General features: G+C 41.6%; 1 protein-coding gene across 9 annotated transcripts in view; it reads left to right on the top strand.

Annotated features, from left to right (window-relative positions):
- The window catches only part of LOC138822088 (PC4 and SFRS1-interacting protein-like), a 242,520-nt gene that overhangs the window by 142,387 nt on the left and 84,702 nt on the right, over nt 1–15,431 (top strand). For 3 of the 9 annotated variants that reach the window (XR_011370335.1, XR_011370324.1, XR_011370328.1), the window contains 3 exons: nt 4,990–5,059; nt 9,591–9,669; nt 13,828–13,966. The exons of 3 other annotated variants lie outside the window; for them this stretch is intronic. The gene's annotated coding sequence lies outside the window, so the exon portion shown is untranslated. The remainder of the gene's footprint in view (nt 1–4,989; nt 5,060–9,590; nt 9,670–13,827; nt 13,967–15,431) is intronic. 3 more of the 9 variants (XR_011370334.1, XR_011370325.1, XR_011370326.1) reach the window with 2 other exon arrangements.

Here is a 15,431-nt window from a genome sequence, read left to right as displayed (position 1 = left end):
GGGTTTCGACGTTTGTCACCATCTCACCATTACCTTATTTCTATAGAGGCCTTAATTATAAGGTTACGGAGGCCTAGATCTAGCAAGTCTCTTAGTAAATGAGAGTGCCAGGAAGTTCTTTCTCCTAAGTAGTTATCTCAGCAATTGCCATACATTCTTTCTGTTCTAGCCGCGCCTACAACTTTTTGTAAATTTCTTACAATTCCTTCTGCTGGAGTGACTTTGTGAAACCTCCAATACTTTTATATTTACTTATAACTTGTCTACTAGCCTCCATAAGAGGGGTTTCAGGGTAGCACTTAACTCTGGTGAGTTAGTCATATTTTTAAGACACTCATCAGATATTGGAGTCATCAACACTCTTAAGAAAGAGCTTTGAATAAGGGAACGTTGACAATGAGTAAGTACAATGAACAGCAGAAACAGTAAAAGATTGATAGGCACTCTTATGAGGAGAAGAAAGACAGAAACACATCTTTTCCCAGGGGTTTTTCCAGCCTTTTCCCAGGAGTAGGCCTCTTAGAAGCCCTATTCTCCGAGGTAGACTTCGGTGAAATCCCAAAACTTGGAGATAGGTTTCTGTAAAGCCCCATTCTCTGAGGTAGACTTCGGTGAAGTCCCAAAACTCAGAGATAGGTCTCGAGGCCCCTATCATGGTCTGATAGATGGTTTCCCATGCTTAAGCAGACTCTACTGGGGTCGGCGTGGCAATACACTAACCACCTTGCTGTGTAGTATTTAACAGATATATTTTTCTTTTTAATTAACTACAAGTGTTTTGAAGCTGGACCTCTATGGATTACAGCTGTAATCCTAGCTAGGTAGGAGACTGAGATCAAGAGGATTGAAATTCAAAGCCAGCTTCATTAGAAAAGTCCATGAGACTTCATGTCTAAAATAACCAGCTAAAAACATGTGCTGGACATATGGTTCAAGTAATAGAGCTCAGCCAAGCCAACCAAGCAAGTACAAGGTCCTCAATTCAAACACACAATACAGCTGGGAAGGTGGCTCAGTGTAAAGTGCTTGCCTTGCATGCTTGAGGCCCTGGGTTTGATTCCTCAGCACCCATAAGCAAAAAAAAAAAGCCAGAAGTGGCGCTGTGGCTCAAGTGGTAGAGCACTAGCCTTGAGCTGAAGAGCTGAGGGACAGCGCCCAGGCTCAGAGTTCAGGCCCACGATAGGACCAAAAAAAAAAAAAACAAAAAACAACCCCCCCACACACACAATACAAAGAAATATATATAAAGATGGAAAAAAAGTGAGTGAGAACATACAAGAAAGAACATTAGCTGGGCACCAGTGGCTCACACCTGTAATGCTAGCTACTCAGGAGGCTGAGATCTGAGCATCACGGTTCAAAGCCATCCTGGGCAGGAAACTCCATGAGACTCTTATCTACAATAAACCACTAGAAAACTGGAAGTGGTGCTGTGGCTCAAGTGGTAGAGTGCTCACCTTGAGTTGAAGAGAGCAGAGACAGCATCCAAGTCCAGAGTTCAAGCCCCACAACTGACCAAAAAAAAAAAAAAATAGGTGCCATTGGGACAGTAGCATGTAGTCTAGGCAGCACTCATTGGAGATATCACAGGTCACCCATCAATCTCTGTCCTTGCATAGCTTCTTTTCTAATTGGCTGAGCATTCAGACTCATTAAGACTTCTCTTATCCCATGAATCTGAAGACAATATTCTTCAGCCCATTGGCAGACCAGCTTAGAAAGCATATCTAGTCACTGTCTCACAAGCTTGCTTTTCATTTATTTTAAATAAGTTTTTATTGTGAAAATACTGTACAGAGGGGTTACAATCACATGAGCAAGGTAATGAGTACATTTTTTTTTGTCGGTCCAGGGGCTTGAATTCGGGGCTTGGGCGCTGTCCTTGTACTCTTCAGCTCAAGGCAAGCTCTCTACGGCTTGAGCCACAGCGCCACTTCTGATTTTCTAGTGGTTTATTGGAGATAAGAGTCTCACGAACTTTCCTTCTCCAGCTGGCTTTGAACGTCAACCCTCAGATCTCAGCCTGCTGAGTAGCTAGATTAAAGGACTGAGTCATCGGTGCCAGGCATGAGTACATTTCTTATCAAGCATTGTTGGCTCCTCCTTTGTCTTTTCCCCTGCCATCCTTTCTGTCCCATCTCCACAACAACATCCCTCCCTGTCCCCATATTTTTTATTTTTTATTTTTGTTTTTAACATACTGGTCAAAGCTCTCATTGTTTTTTTTGGGGGGGCGGGGGAGTAACTGGTCCTGGGGCCTAAATTTAGGGCCTGGGCATCCCTTTACTATTTTTGTTCAAGGCTAGTGCTGTACCACTTTAGCCACAGCTCCACTTCCTACATGTCACTGGTTAATTGGAGATAAAGAGTCTCACAGGATTTCCTGCTCTGGGTACCTTCCAATGGAGATTTCCAACACTCAGTCTGCTGAGAAGCTAGCATTATAGGCACCCAGGTTCTGATTGCTTTTTGATATTCACGGTGGAAAACTTACACTGACTTTATCACGCCTCTGACTGAATTGGATCTTTGATTACTATTCTTACAAAAGTTTATTGCTATAATTATTATTATAAAGGTAAGGTACAGAGGAAGTACAGTTACATTAAGTTAGGAAAAGAGTACTTTTTTTTGTCCATTGTGGGGCTTGAACTCTGGGGTTCCGTGTTGTCAGCTCTTCAGCTCAAGGCTTGCACTCTACCACTTAAGCCACAGTGCCACTTCCAATTTTTTCTGCTTATGCGGTGCTGAGAAATTGAACCCAGGGCCTCATACATGCGAGGCAAGCACTCTACGATTGAACCACCTTCCCAGCCCCCAAGAGTATATTTCTTTTGGACAATGTCACCTCTTCCCTTTCTCTGTTTTTCCATCCTGTCCTCACCCACAGGTTATATAGTTCACTTTTTAACATAGTGAATACCACTGTTGCATTTGTTCACTAATGTTCTTTATTTTCGTTATATTTCCCTATATTTTTGCTAATTCTCACTATGTTTACATCAGATTTAAAACATCACATGAAATGTCTATAAGTATTATAATATATATAATAATTATATATTATATATAAAGAATATATATATAATTATAAAACCACAAAGTGTAAGATATGTTAGTACTATTGTGTATTAAGATGAATAATTATATTAAAATATAAAGGAAGGGATTGTCATTGTTAATTTTTGGGGAGAACAGGACTGGGGTTTGAATTCAGTGCATGTACTAGGTCAGTGTTCTACCACTGGAGCCAATACAATGCAAAAGATTTTCATTAAAATGAATGTATTTGTCCTAAAAAAAATCAGTGCTTTTAAAGGGTTAACTTCTTAGTACATGAAAAGTTCATAAAGTAAAGATAAAATATCCTCATGCATGTGTCTTTGTTCCTAAGAATTAAACCCAGAGCTCTATCACTGAGCTATATTCTTAACCCTCTCTATTCTATTTTATTTTTTTTGGTCGGTCGTGGGGCTTGAACTCTGGGCCTGGGCACTGTCCCTCAGCTCTTCAGCACAAGGCTAGAGCTCTACCACTTGCAGTGCCACTTCCAATTTTCTGGTGGTTTATTTGAGGTAAGAGTTTCACGGACTTGCCAGCCTGGGCTGGCTTTGGACCATGATCCTCAGATCTCAGCCTCCTGAGTAGCTAGGATTACAGGCATGAGTCCGGGCAACCCTCTATATTGTTTAATACAGGGTCACATTGATTTGCCTAGGCTGGCTTCCAATTCCTGATCCTTCTACCTTCACCTCTATGATAGCTGGGATTATAGGCAAGCACTCTGACCCTCTATGCCTTATCTTTCCATCAAGGTTTATCACTTGCTTCTTCTCATCCATTTAAATATTTGTTAGAAAAATTGATTATCTGCCAAGTATAGGCAAAGCATAAGATGATGTCTACTTCTAAGTAGTTTACAACTACCAAGAAAGATTGTAAGTATGCACCACTGGAAGATGAAGCAGAGCCTTTCCAGATGTGATTTTTGGCCTGAGTCATTTCAGAAAGAGTTAGAATGATCAGGTGGTGGAAAACAAGCTAGGGAATGCAGAGGTATACAGGGAAATTATTAGGAAATTTGCAGCATCCTTTACTGATTGCAAGCTCATTGTGCCTGCAGCCATGTAGCCTCTTTACCCTATCTAGAAGCTGTGTAGCATCACCAAAAGGAATGGCTGGGAGGAGGAAGGACTGGAAGGTTGCCTGGGCCTCTAGATTCCACGTAAGACCTTGGACAGGTTGCTTAATTTTTAATGGATCTGTTTTCTCATCTGTATAATGGGATGAATAACATCCAGATTACAGGGGGAAAAGTAGGCTATGTTCCAGCGTAACCACACTAAGGTTTTCCACTCTCTCCAGCTGGTTTGGAAGTCTGCTTTCTCCTATGGGGAAGGAGCACGGCTCTTAGTTAAGAAAAACTCTGGAAGTGGCTGTGATGCACCCAAACTTCCCCCAAATCCATTCCCTTCCTTCTCTCCCTCCCCCTGTGCCCCATTCAGATTCAGAACTGCTGCCCCCAGGGATCCTGGCTTCCCCCAAATCCATTCCCTTCCTTCTCCCCCTCCCCCCTCCCCCATTCAGATTCAGAACTGCTGCCCCCAGGGATCCTGGCTTTTGTTCTGTGGAGGCTTAAACTCTGACCTGTTTTTGCCCTGGTTCATTGTTGAAAAGTTATCACCTGCTGTCTGCAGAATATTACAAATTGAAACTGCCAAAATTTATTGGCAGGAAATGCTAAATATCATGCTTTGTTCAATATTTACACATCAATGCTTTTACTCTTTTTTTTTTATTTTCCAGATGATCCCCTCCTCCATCATAATAACCACTCCCTTTTCACTTGTTGGTATTGTCATTTAGTAACAAAAAGTTCTATTTATGTTCTTATATATTCTTTTAATATTGATTACAATTTATCAACTTATCTGTCTATATGTGAATTTTTTGTTTATTTTTGAGACACAGTCTCATTATCTATTACAGGCTGGCCTTCAAAACTATCCTCCTGCCTCAGCCTTCCCATTGCTGTGTAGGAGCTCCCATCCAAGTGATTGTAAGTTCTTACAATCTGTTTTAATATCCTCTGCAACTCGTTTTTCAAGCTTGAATATTCATAAGAACCATCTGGGAACTTGTTAACATGAAGATTATGATTTAGTAAGCCTGGACTTTTAACAAATGCTCAGGTGAAAAGCTAATGTTGTGGGCTATGACCACAGGACCATCCACTGTTGAGAACAAAGGACATGCTGAGAAGCATGATATATATATATATATAAATATAATATTTTTATATATTATATACTTATATATAATATATATTTATATATAAATATACACATATATTATATATTTTTATATATTATACATATATTATATTCATACTATATATACTATATAATATATATTATATTTTACATAATATAATATGGAATATAGTATGCATATAATATATAGCATTATATACTATATAGTATCATATATACTATATAATATATACTATATAGTATACATAATATATTATATATAGTATATATCATAAATATTATATAATATATAATATATAAAATATGTGTATGTTTATATATTGGTATATAATATGTGTATAATATATAATATATATAATATATATATATATAAAAACCAGATAGACCTGTATTTGCCATTTTTGTATTAGACCTGCTTGAAGAATGCAGCTGCTATTCTACCCGCCCTGGAGCCCTAGACACTCCCGGATCTGGAGCTGAATTTAACACATTCCAGACCCCTACCCGGGCTTGGGATCAGAGATAGGTGCTGTAACCCTGTTTTGGGGGCCTCTCTCTGCACTCGGACATTAGTGCACAGAGGGGTCCGTGCTCGAGCTAGTCAATAAATGACTCATTGCTGCTTGCATTGATCTTTGGTCCCTGGTGGTCTTTTCGGGCTCTCCAGTCTCTGGGTTTTACATTTGGTGCATTGGCCCGGAAGCCCCTTTACAGGCCACCCAGATACCTTGATCATTGAGTCGCTAGAAACGTCTGGTAAGTTTTGAGGCATTGCCGATTTATACTGGTTATAACCAATTTGAGAGTTGCTTGCAAGCTTTGTATTTGTGCCAGCAGGGTCAGTGGAAGACATCCCCTCAACCTCTGAACCCTTTGGTGGGCTGCTCCCCGAGGCCTGGCGCTAGTGTCTGGTCCTTCTCTTTCTGAGAGCCCTTCTGAACAGACTGTCTGAACTCTGGTGGGCTGCTCCCCGAGGCCCAGCGCATAGTGCCCGGTCCTCTCTGTCTGAGAGCCCTTCTGTTTGCATCTGAAAGCCTGCAGGTGTGGTCTTGGGGCTGGCGAATAGCTTTGGCGGACATGCTTTAAGGCTGCTGGCAGAGTCAGTGGGAGACATCCCCCTGAACCCTCTGGTGGACTGCTCCCCGAGGCCTGGCACCTAGTGCCCGGTCCTCTCTGAGAGCCCTTCTGAACAGACTGTTGACCAGCAGTCTGCCATGCTCGCTGTTCATATTAAGTCTTGTTGGTGCTTAGAACTGCTCATTGATGGTGGCAGCCTCGCTGAGTAGTTTTTAAGACCATCCATTGTGTGTCTCTGTGTTGGTATGTTGATTTATGACTGGTTTTTAATTGTCTTAGGAGGTACTTTATGCTTTTGGGACTGGTCTTTGTTGCTACTCTGGGTCTCACCCTGGTGTCTACTGAGCTTTCTGGCCTGCTTATGCAGCCTCTTTTTTGACCTTCTTTATTGCTTGAGTCTATCTGACAAACTTGTTCACTTTGTGCAGCCCATGATTGATCAGGCTCTAGGACTGTCACTTGGGCGGAACTAGGGGGACCTCGCTAGAGCATCAATAGGGATGGATGTCTTTGCATCTAGTGATTTGTGACGCATGCACGAGGGCCCCTCCATCAGAGCGCCTGGAGTGACCACACCTCCGACTCCATTCTTCATCCCATTTCTTTTTCAGACTCGCTGTCGGATACCGGCCCGCAGCTCAGTGCCCTTCCTCCTTATAATTAAGTCTAAATTTTATTCCTTCATTCTGGAAACTGCAAGCGGCGACTTCACCCACCCTCTGGGGGGTGATGACTCCCACCAATCTCCTAAGCGCCCAATCTTTCAACCTTTTGGGATAATTGACCCCCCTCCTAACAGGCCCAGTCGACCCCCCGGAGACGCAGCAATCCAGTGTTTGGTCATCTCCAATCCACGGCGACACCGGTGGTGTCGGTATCTAACCTATTTCTTTTTCCCTTTTTTTTTTTTTTTTTTTGGGCGGTCCGGTTGTGGGGCCTGAACTCTGGGCCTGGGCGCTGTCCCTCAGCTCTTCAGTTCAAGGCTAGCACTCTTTTTCCCTCCTAGTCGTTGGTGTATTTGTCTGGCTACTTTTGTTTATAGAGATGGGGCAAGGACAAAGCAAACTTTACTCCTCTCGACCTCCTGCTGGTTCATTTCAAAGGGGTAAAAGAGAGGGGGTATATTCATTTAATGGGGTGCTGCGAGTCACACCTGAGCGGTATAACCTCTTTGAAATGTGTCCTGTGCTCCCTGGAGATCTCAGAAGAATCTAAAAGAAAAATCCTCTGGAATGAGTAGAGGAGGTTTGAATCCCCTGATAAGTGGAGTTGAGATGTCACCCCATTCACTGAGACCTGATTTTGTCTTTGTGGCCACTTGTCTGTGTTGTTTACTTCAGTGTGTTTTCTGTTCTGTTTCCTGGGGTAGGGAAGGTCTGAGTAAAAGTGGCAGGCTCACTCAGCAGACTCTGGATTCAGCTTGCTGAGTGGGAGCATCACAGAGTTCTGGTAGGGATGAGCTGGGGGTCCATTAGTCCAAAACTCAGCCTTTGGTTGTTGTCTTGTCTAGTTCTTTTTTAGAATTGGTACCAGTTTTAAATGTGGATCTTTGGTTTTTGTGTTTATTTGTGTTTGTGTTTTTTATTTGAACATCTCTAGGGGAATAAAAGTTCCAGCCTCTGGCTGGGCTTGGTCACAGGCCTGCTATGCCCACCCTCCCTGTGAGGCATGGAAGGTTGCTGATCTAGTTTGATTCCCTTCAAGCCTCAAGCTACATTTTCTCCTTGTGGAGGCTGCCGTCAGGGAGGGTGTTGAAGGCTGTTTGCCTGGTTTGGACTTTTTCAGCTAGTCCTGACAATGTAACAATTTGTAAAGTGCTCTTGTCTAAAATTGGGTAAAAATCAGGCCAGTTTAGTTTCAGGTGATCCCTCCCACCCCCAACCTTCCTCTGACAGAAGGGATTCAAAAGACTAATTAGTGAATTGTCTTGCTAAACAAGCAAGCTCTGGGAAAATGAAGCCCAACAAAGGTACTTAGTTTAAAAGAAATACTGTCTTAAATTTTTGTTTAAAAACTTTAAATAGTGTATGTACAACTGATTTTGATTTTTGCGTGCTTTAAGATCTGTGTGAGTGTTTTGTGTGTGTTTGTGAACATGTTTAAAGATAAGAATTGTCAGCATGCTGTAACAATTTGTTGAGTTTAAATTTAAAATATAAAAGGTTATGAGGTCTGGACATTACCAAATTTTTAAAGAATCTTCACATTGTTTTAAATGGCTTTTTACAGATTCTTTAACTTGCAAATTAGAAAATCTGGTATTTTTAAAACTAATATTTTAAAATGAATAAGGCCGTTTATACTGTAATCAAGTTATCTGGCTTAACAAAAATGCATTGGCAGTTTGGGATTTAGTTCCCTTGGCTAAAATTTGGGGATAAATATTAGAAATTTAAATGTAAAGGTTAGTTTAACACTGTCAAAGATGTTACCTATTCTGTCTGTCTAAAACTGTGTATTTCATTCGTGAACCAAGAGATAAGAAAAGGGAAAACTTAGAAGACCTATCTTTAGAGGTAAGGAGTGGACAGGCAGAAGTGCAGTTCAACTGGTCATGCATGGTGGGACAGGCCCTGGGAGGAGTCTACACATGGTGAAAGAGGGCAAGCTGGCACAAATGCAGTTCATCTAACCCTAAAGAGTCAGATTGGGTATGTGCCCATTCCATAGGAGGAGCCAAGTGGCCCATCTTTGTTCTGTCCCTTTTCCCTGTAGATAGACACTGAAATATGATGGTTAAAATTAGTGATGTGATGATCTGTAGTATTGTTAAAACTGTCCCTTGGACTTAAAAAGAGAGTTAAAAAGTTTATTTGTATAATGTGACTTGCTTTCAATTATGTTCTACAATTAGGATGTTTTTAAAAGTTATAAAGGTTTTAAGTCTAGCTTCGTGGTATGTGATGGTGACTGTCATGCTTGCATTAAGGAAAAATTGTCATTTGAGTTTAAAAGTTTTAATGTGTAAAAACAAGCAGCCAAGAGACAATGAATGACAACTTGGCCTCAAGATTTTAAGAGATTTTTTAAAAAATGCAAATGAATACTAAAGTATGAAATATTAAAGGTGGTTAATAAGAGACTTTAAAAAATTAGGAATGGATTTTGGGATATAAAGTTTAAATGTAAAATTGTTCTTAACATTGGCCTTAATGTGCACAAAGGAAAAATTAGGATTACCAAAATAATTGCTATTCTAGTTTGCTCTTATAGGTTTTTTGTTTTTTTTTTTTTTAACAGTTTCCAGCAAGCCCAGAGCAAAGCACAGAGGATTCTTACAAGTTTGTTAGATGTAACTTTGGCTTTTAATAAGTTTCAGGTAAGAGCATGCTTAAAAGCTACTTCTATGTTGACCACCTTGTTGCTTTTAATTGGAGTAAAATGGCCTTTTGTAAGACTCATTGATCTGAAACTGGTTCGAAGCCAGCCAGGGCAGAAAAAGGTTCCTGTGATACTGTCACCTCTACTCAGCTAGCATAGTGCTAAAAGAGCAAGCAAAGTTACTTTGGGACTCAAAGTGGCAGAGTGCTGGCCTTGAGCTGGAGAGCTAAGGCCCTGAGTTCAAGTCCAGTGACCCGCTGAGGGAAATGCCAATGAGGAATTTATCACAGTGTAAAGAAGACACACCTGGGACAAGAGCAATGGAGGAGCATCCAGGGGCAGTAAGCCACTGCTTGGATGGCAGAAATGTCAGATCCTAGAGTCATTTGTGTGTGGCCCTTCAAAACTGGTCAGAGCCGGGAGGTCATGGAAAGATAGTTTTTAAGCATGCCTAATGACTACCTTGTAAGGGACAAGAACTTGCCAGTCCCCTGTGATAGTAAAGTTAATGTTATAAAATGTGGGGAACAGTTTAAATCTCAACCCCTTTATGTGCCAAAAGCTCTAATTGGCCGTAACTTTTTTTTTTTTTTTTGTCGGTCGTGGGGCTTGAACTATGAGGCCTGGGCGCTGTCTCTCAGCTCTTCAAGCTCAAGGAGAGCGCTCTACCACTTGAGCTACAGCGCCACTTCCGGTTTTCTGGTGGTTTATTGGAGATAGGAGTCTCACGGTTTCTCCTGCCCGGGCTGGCTTTGAACCGCGATCCTCAGATCTCAGCCTCCTGAGTAGCTAGGATTACAGGCGTGAGCCACCAGCGCCTGGCTGCATAACTGCTTTTCTATGTATTTGCAAAAGAAATTCAATCCACATAAGTTTACTGTTAGATTTGGAATTTACCGCTTAATTTTTTCATTGTTTTTAAAAAGCAAATAATAAAAGGAAAGTTCTACAATGTAACCACTAATGAGAAAGAATAAGGGGCTGGGAAGGTGGCTCAGTGGTAGAGCACTTGCCTTGTATGCTCAAGGCCCTGGGTTCGATTCCTCAGCACCACATAAGAAAAAAGCTGGAAGTGGCGCTGTGGCGCAAGTGGTAGAGTGCTAGCCTTGAGCTGAAGAGCTGAGGGACAGTGCCCAGGCCCAGAGTTCAAGCCCCACAACCGGACCCAAAAAAAAAAAAAAAAAAAAAAAGAGAAAGAATAGAATAATATTTTTATATTTTAGAATTTCTAAACCTGTTGTGTTCTGATGGTTTTTTTCCTCTGAACTTTCACAATTTTCCTTCCTTCATTCTGTCCTTTCTCTCTCCCTTTCCTCTCTCCCTCCCCTCCCTTCTTTCCATCTTCCCTTTCCTCCCTTTGTGGAGCTGGTACCAGCGCTTGAACTCAGGGCCTAGGCATTTTCCTTTAGTGTTTTTGTTTTTGGTGCAAGGCTGGTGCTCTGCTACTTGAGCCACAGTTTCACTTCTACCTTTTTGAAAGTTAATTGCAGATAAGTGTTTCATGGCCTTTCTGCTTGAGCCTCCTGAATAGCTAGATTACAGGTGTGATTCATGGGTTCCTGGCTTCAAAATTTTTTTGTATTTGCTATCAAAATGTAATTAACATTATGTCCTATTTCCATTTTGCATATAAAACACTTTTTGTAGGCCATTTGAAAATGGAACATTTCTAAGAGAAAACCATAGCCACAGCCACCATAAGGTGTTCCTTGGTAACTAGCGGTGCGGTCTCTAGGCTAATTTATGTACTATTCAGGAATCTTAGGGGATTGTACCCCCATGGACAGTTCTTTTTTATCAGCTTTGTTTTTGACTTATCAGTCTTGAACATATCCTTTACCCCACCTATACTTGGAATTGATTGTGAAGATCAAACATTGAACAGTATATTTACTGTTACAATATTTATTTTATTTTATTTTATTTATTTATTTTTTTGTTGTTGGCCATGGGGCTTGAACTCTGGGCCTGGGCACTGTCCCTCAGCTCTTCAGCTCAAGGCAAGCGCTCTACCACTTGAGCTACAGCGCCACTTCCAGTTTTCTGGTGGTTTTTATTGGAGATCGGAGTCTCAAGGTCTCTCCTGCCCGGGCTGGCTTTGAACCGCGATCCTCAGATCTCAGCCTCCTGAGTAGCTAGGATTACAGGCGTGAGCCACCAGCGCCTGACAATATTTATTTTATTTTTGTGTGCTGATGCTGAATACTGAATTCAAGGTCTTATACTCTTGCTTGGCTTTTTCACTGGCCGAGTGTGTGCTACTTCTTTTTTTGTTGTTGTTGTTGGTCGTGGGGCTTGAACTCTCGGCCTGGGCGCTGTCCCTCAGCTCTTCAGCTCAAGGCGAGTGCTCTACCACTGGAGCTACAGCGCCACTTCCGGTTTTCTGGTGGTTTATTGGAGATAGGAGTCACGGTCTCTCCTGCTTGGGCTGGCTTTGAACCGCGATCCTCGATCTCAGCCTCCCTGAGTAGCTAGGATTACAGGCGTGAGCCACCAGCGCCCGGCTAGTGTGTGCTACTTCTTGAGCCACACCTGCACTTCCAGGATTTTGCTCGTTAATCGGAGAGTCCCTTGGATTTTCTGCCTGGCTGGCTTCAAACCAACATCAGACTGAGCCTCCTGAGTAGCTAGATTACAGGCATGAGCCACTGGTCCCAGACTCTTAAAATATTGCAGCCTCCTGGCTACTTAGGAGAACTGAGATCTGAGTATCTTGGTTTGAAGCCCAAAGAAAAGTGCTTGGGAATCCCAATTAACCAGCAGAAAAGCAGATTGGAGTGTGTAACTCAAGTGATAGAACACCAGCTATGAGCAGAAAAAAGACAGCAGGTGTATGAAGCCTTGCCTTGAGTTCAAGCCCTCATTATTGGCACAGAAAACGTGCTCAAACAATAGATTGATAGATCCATTTAGCAAAATGTATTAAATAATTACTGACATGAAAATCTGTTCATATTTAATTAGAAGTATATAATGATGTTTAAATTAGGTACTTTCTGTTTTTTCACAGTACTAGAGTTTGAGCTTGAGCTTTGAGGCATTGAGCTTGGTTCGTTTGCTTGGCTGGTTCTCTACCACTTGAACCATGCTTACAGACCATCTCTTTGCTGGTTATTCAGACTTGGTAATTTTTTTTTCTCCCCAGCCTGGCTTTGTCCAGTTTGGGGGAGAAATTTTTTTTGTTGTTGTTCATGGGGCTTGAACTCTGGGCCTGAAAAGCCTGTTCAATTAAACTGAATGAGACCAGGTGCTAGTGATTCCTGCCTCTAATGGCCTCATGAGGCTGAGATCTGAGAATTGAGGTTCTTAGCCAGTCTGGGCAGAAAAGCTCATGAGAATCCCATTTCCAGTAACCAGTGGAGCTATGCCTCAAGTGGCCTAAAGCTGTAGCCTTGGGCACAAAAGTTCAGGGACAGCACCCAGGCTCTGAGTTCAAGGCCTAGGATCAGTACTAAAAAAAAGTTTATGTACATGAGATGGTGTTATGAATCTAGGAACTCATTACTGAATTAATAAAGTATATCAGATTGACATGTAGTTCTGTGGTTTAGTGCTTGACTTGTTTCAGTGAGACCCTGGATGCAATCCTTAGTACTGTAAATGGAAAAAAAAAAACAGTAGTATTTGGAATAAAATATAGTCTACCTTATCCCTACCCCTAAACAGAAAACATTTATTGTTCTGCAAAGAAACGGAACCTAAAAATCTTTTAGAAGCCAGGTGGCTGGTGTTTCACACCTATACTCCTAGCTATTCAGCCTGAGATATAAGGATCAAAATTCTAAGCCAGCCTGGGAAGAAAAGTCTGTGTGGCTCTCTTGTGTTCCAAGCTGGAAGTAGAACTATGGCTGTAGCAGAGTGACTATAGGCTTGAGTGAAAAAGCTAAGCAATAGTGGGAAGCTCTGAGTTCAACCCCTAATATCTGCACATGTACTCCTCCCAAAAAACTTTTCCAACATTTGTTCTGCCAGTACTTAGAGCCGTCTCATGTCTCGGTGAGATTGTGTTCATTGAAATGAATTCATGCTTTATATCCTTGTCTTCCCTTTAATTTGTATTTTATGAAATGCATCATATAATAGTGTTATTTTAGTAATGTAATATGTATATATTTATTTGAGGTTGAATTGCACTTATTATCTTCATCTGTTTTAGTGCTTTTTTAGGACCAAAGGATATATTTCCTTACTCAGAAAATAAGGAAAAGTATGGCAAACCAAATAAACAAAAAGGTTTCAATGAAGGCTTATGGGAGATAGATAACAATCCAAAAGTGAAATTTTCAAGTGCACAGGTGAGTCATTGGATACCCACTTAGTTTAGTATTATTTATTCAGTCTTGGAGGAAAAAATACCATCATAGCTATAGGAAAATTAGATGGCATTTAAGAGTCTTAGTAATTTTGGATTAAATTGTGTTCTTATTTATGGGATAAACCTTGACTTATGTCTAGATAAACTACTGAAATTATTACACTGCTAAAGAGACCTCAGAAAACTGAGAAATGCTTGGTTATTCACTCCTAAGAATAAAATTTAATATATTCGATTTAAAGCCAAATGTACTGTCTTTTTTTTTTTTTTTTTTTTTTTTTTTTTTTTGTCGGTCGTGGGGCTTGAACTCTGGGCCTGGGCGTTGTCCCTCAGCTCTTCAGCTCAAGGCCAGCGCTCTACCACTTGAGCTATAGTGCCACTTCCGGTTTTCTGGTGGTTTATTGGAGATAGGAGTCTCACGGTCTTTCCTGCCCGGGTTGGCTTTGAACCGCGATCCTCAGATCTCAGCCTCCTGAGTAGCTAGGATTACAGGCGATCCTCAGATCTCAGCCTCCTGAGTAGCTAGGATTACAGGCGTGAGCCAGCAGCGCCCGGCTCTTTCTTTCTTTTGTCAGTTGTGGGACTTGAACTCTGGGCCTGTGAACCATCCCTGAGCTCTTCAGCTTAACACTAGAGCTCTACCACTTGAGCCACAGCACCACTTCCAGTTTTCTGGTAGTTAATTGGTGATAGAGTGTCAGGGACTTTCCTTGCCCAGGCTGGCTTTGAACCTCGATCCTCAGATCTCAGCCTCTTGAGTAGCTGGGATGACAGGCGTGAGCCACCAGTGCCTGGCTTCTACTATATTAGCTCTCAGACATTTCCATACATGCATACAAATAATTGAAAATAAGTTTTATTCTATTTTCATATGTGTGTAAAGTACTTAATTTGCCCTCTCCTTGGCCTTCTTCCCTCCTGCTAGTACCTGATCACCCAGAAGAGCCTATATTACTTTCCTATCATTCATTTTTTAAGTGTGTATTACACAAAGGAATTTTGTCATGTTATTTCACATATATACATATATGCTATGTTCAGTTCAGGATATTTTTTGGAGGGGTCGGTCATGGGGCTTGAACTCTGGGCTTGGGTGCTGTCCCTGAGCTCTTCAGCTCAAGGTGAGTGCGCTCTACTGCTCGAGCCACAGCACCATTTCCAGTTTTCTAGTGGTTTTTATTGGGGATAAGAGTCTCATGGACTTTCCTGCCCGGGCTGTCTTTGAACCGTGATCCTCAGATCTCAGCCTCCTGAGTAGCTAGGATTACAGATGTGAGCCACTGGCGCCCAGCTTCAGTTCAGGATTTTTATAGTGTGTATCAAATTTTCTTTTTCTCTTTAATTTTTCTTTTGGGGGGTCTGGTCATGGGGCCTGAACTCTGGGCCTGACTACTGTCTCTCAGCTCTTCAGCTCAAGGCTAGTGATCTATCACTTGAGCCACAGC

Source organism: Dipodomys merriami, unplaced genomic scaffold (assembly GCF_024711535.1).
Source record: "Dipodomys merriami isolate MVZ:Mamm:240054 unplaced genomic scaffold, mDipMer1.0.p SCAF_980, whole genome shotgun sequence".
Lineage (NCBI taxonomy): Eukaryota > Metazoa > Chordata > Mammalia > Rodentia > Heteromyidae > Dipodomys > Dipodomys merriami.
This window is presented reverse-complemented; position numbering and strand designations above follow the sequence as displayed.